Raw genomic sequence first — 4,327 nt, 5'->3', positions numbered from 1 at the left:
AACTGCCCTGAGAGAAGGGACTCGATACTTTTAATATCCTCCCACTATGTGGAGGCTCCAAAAAGCAGGCAAGTCCTGTTGTCCGTGGTCCAGGTATGATGAAAAAACACTTGGGAATTGGAATATTCACTGTTGTCTTGCTCATTCTCCATTCCTCAATTACTAGGTTTGTCAGAGGAAAACAAGGAAAGAACAAAGGTCTCCCACTGGCAGGTCAATGTTCTGCATAAAAAAGATTCTTCTCTCCAGATGTATTTAAAAGGGTAGAACGAGCCCTGTCCAGCAGGTTTTGAAAGAAAGGGTACCTTTTACATTTAAAATATACCTTGTATTTGTCTTTATAGGACTCTCACAGCAAACATGAAACAAGAAGAGGTACATACACTTCAACAGCACAGAGCAGAATCCCAATGCTTTCAGACATTCATTTCCTATTTTTGGAGTTGTCATTAGGTAGTCAAGTATTTTTCCATCTACTATGCTGGGACCACCAGATCCTATTCCACAGCATCCAATTGTGCTTGTATGGCCCAAATCTCAGAGTCCAGAGATCTCCAGCATCTGGTTTGTCAGGCTGCAATCCATTTCCAAACTGAGAGTTCAGCTGACTCCCTGGAATTCACCACCCTGCTGTGGAGCACAGATAGTCAACAGGAGGCAGAGACAGCCAACATCTTACCTCTACCAGAAGCACATTGGTGTGAATTACTCCTTCCCAGCTCAAAGGTGGCTTGTGCTCATCCTGCTTGAGTTTAGTCCATCTCAGCCTATCAGTACAAAAATTACTTTCTAAGGCCATTATTGTCACAGTACATCAAGTCCTAACTGTCACACCTTTTTTTAGCCAGCTGGAGAGATAGCATAATCTTTCTAGCCAAAGAGCTAAAGGAGTGAGGAAAAAAGACTAATCTCTCTGCTGAAGAACTACCTTTTTTCCAGTCCTACAGAGAATTTTCTCTACTATTCCTGCCCTCAATCAGGAGGTCAACATTACCATGACCCTGTGCATGCTGAGCTGTTCTCCTGCAGATTTAAATAAAACACCCCAAAGGAAATTCTGATGTGGAATCCCAAGACCACAAGTGATTCTTCCTTTTTAAAGGTAGTATTTAGGTAAGTACTGCAGACTTTAATTGTGGGAAGGTGAAGGTGTTATTGTGAGGTTTTGACATGAAATAGTGTCTATGGATTTAGGTTAACTTCAGTGACATGCCAGTGAAGGATTGAATATGCTAAAAATAGTAAAGAAAACCTCTTTTTATAGAAGAATAATAAGAGAAAAATAAATTGGGATGCACTACTGAACTTGAATTTGGAATATGGTTCACTTTTAAAAAATCTGTGCAAAGGTGATAGACTTGCTGTAGAACAGAAGTCTACCCTTCTGGAAATATAATTAAGTCATCTTACTCTGTCCTCTGAGTTGTAAAATCTCCATTTAAGTGAAGCACATCTAGGCAGCACACACAGCAAAATAAAAGTCTATAAGGAATAAGTCTGGGTAGGAACACTGAATGTCTGCTGTATGTTTTGAAACATGGATTTTGTTCATAAATTGGGAAAGTTAATACAAAATGAGCTCCTGTTTTCAGAAAGAGTTCAGTTAATTTTCATTGCTAAACCTGACCCTATATGATAACACATTAGTGATGGCTTTGGACTCGGGGATGCTGATTTTATCCACAGCCATCAGAATAAAAATCCAGCAGTGGAGGCCAGAGACCATGAAGCTGTTTTGTTAAAATATAGTCTATTGATTTAGTTAAAATATATGCTACTAACTTCTTGTTTTCAATAATCATATTGGAAACAAGGGTTCTACTATAAACACTCAACACTGTGTAAAGCAGAAGAGATTATTTTATTGGATGGACTGAGTAGCAATAATGAAGGTATCACAGAATTATTTGATGAGGATGTTAGCTGACCCTTTTTGAAAATGCCTTGTTTATCTTCTGTTAAAGAGCTTAGTTAGGAAAAGGTTTTCCCTCCAGGAGCACAAGGTTAAAATTTGCATAATTATCCTTTTTTTTTCAGCAGTTGTAATTATTAATCCTTTATACCTCACTCATGATAAACAGGAAAAGAAATGATAAAGCTGTTTGCAAGGCAATGATGGACTATGTCCACTACAGAGAATAATGTTTGGTATTGCATCTGACTCTGTGGACCTTGTAGGACCCTGAAGTGGTCACGTACAACTCAATCAACTAATATGTTATAAAGCAGGAAAAAAAGAAGTTTGATGACAGTCATCACTGCAATTTATGTCCATCATGGATTTCTTTTTGGTACACAGTAGCAGTGTTTTTGAAAGAGCAGTGTTTGAAAGTAAAACCAGTGTCCGAGGATTATTTACCTAACTGTAGCAGAACCAATTAACTAATTGCAGTAGGAAAGCATTGTTTGCTAGAAAAATGGTTTATGAGAGACAGAAAAAAAGGACAGAACAAGCAAGCAGTGGAGAAAGAGTTTATAATAAACATGAGGAAATGGCAAGTAGAAAAGATACTGGTTTAATGTGCATCTTGGAGGCAGGGACAGGAAGCTGAAATCTTCAAAATTCCAGATGAAAAACATGACCAGAACCTCACTTTCTATCCACTGTTGGCTAAAGAACCTCATCTGCTTGCAATGTGCCATTTAAACAGTATTCACAGAGATTTTTGTCTCTAGTTAACAGATGCCTACTGATTAACTTCTGCTAGTAATGTATACTTTCTCCCTTCCAAAACAACTAAACTGTGAATCTCTAACCTGATCCAAGATGACTCTGTTCTCTTCTAATATGGGCACTACCAGAAGCCCAAATGAACACTTTACAGTTCAGAGTCCAAAGTTAGTATAAGCTCTTTCCTGTTATTTAAGAAGTTGTGCAAGTTTTACAACTCTTTAATTCTATGTTTGAATCAGAAACTCTTCATTAAGTACCATTAAAAAATAAAATTTATCTACAGCTGAAAGAGCTGAGCCACAAAAATTCAGGACCAAAAATGACATGGGGTCTGCAGTAATTAATAGGTACCTGAGGCAGAAATTACTGTTTAGGAAGCCCCGTGGCAGAAAACCTTACCAACCTCTCATGTCATGAAACGTGCAGATATAATGAAAGCTTTCAAGACACCTGCAGTACTTGAGCTATGACTTGTCCATTCCAAAACAGGCAGTACTTGCCTAAGTCAGGCTGCAGTGTGCCACTGCTGTTAAACAGGGAAAGTGAGGAGAGTTTGTCGAAAGACAAAATAATCATCTGCTTGTGCAAAAAATCTTCTCGCTCTCTGTGAAGGGCAAAGAGGACTCAGCTGCTAAAAAGGGAAGTTACACCCCCCCCCATCTTTTGTATTTCCTGTTGCTCAGCTCCCCATGAGGATTTTGTTGGTCAGGTTGCATTTCCATAACTCTTAGTTCAACCAGTTGACTGTTCTGGAGCCCATTTGAATCATCTACAGGAATGGTAGTTGATGGCAAGCAAAGCACTGCACAGATTCTTGAACCAACAGAGGCTGAACTGGGTCCAGAAAAGCCATGCTACTACTTTCTTATCATAGGATCAGAGTGGTTTGAGTTGCTTCTTCTGCAAAGGGACATGGCTTTGTTAGCTTAGGGTTCAGTACCACAGTAATGCAGCTTCTGGTGCTATCCTAACTTCCCTACATAATGTCATTAAACTGCCCCACATTAGGCTGTTGGTACCTCAGATGTTTGTGCACTAGAACACATTTTACAGCCTCCACATACAGAAACTTTTAAAACACTGTGTGAAAAAACTGTATGCCTATTAAAGCATCCTGGGTTTCATTGTGAGGGCCAGGCACTCAGAAGATTGATGGTCCAATGCACAGATTTTGGGAACCAAAGTATTTATTGGATTCAGGCCTAAGTAATTAATTGCATGGAAAGTTTAATATTGAACTAGTTTTTTAGCTATTGTATATACTCTTCATTCAAGTGCAAATCGTTTACCTTCACTGTACCTATTTTACAAAAGCAAAGAAAATATCTTATTCAAGCTTTAAGCGAAAATGCAAATTCAAGAACAGCACTAATTCTTCCCAGCCTTAGGACTTGTTTGCTGCATAATGAACCACTACTTCTAATACAATATTTCATTTAGAAAACATGTAGCCATATTTTCTTATCTAAAATTATAAGATTTTTCATTTAAAATTTAAACCAAAACAAGAAGAGGCTTGACCAAAGTACTGTAGGAATGACAGGAAATAGTGCTAAAACACATTTTAAATGAAGCTTTGTGGAGCTTGGGTTTCTTCTTCTGGTTTAGTTGATATCTGTGCACCAATGTCACCATGAGAACGCTACAATTATA

Source organism: Manacus vitellinus, unplaced genomic scaffold (assembly GCF_001715985.3).
Source record: "Manacus vitellinus isolate BGI_N305 unplaced genomic scaffold, ASM171598v3 scaffold_117_pilon, whole genome shotgun sequence".
Taxonomy (NCBI): Eukaryota; Metazoa; Chordata; class Aves; order Passeriformes; family Pipridae; genus Manacus; species Manacus vitellinus.
Note: the sequence above shows the minus strand (reverse complement) of the source record.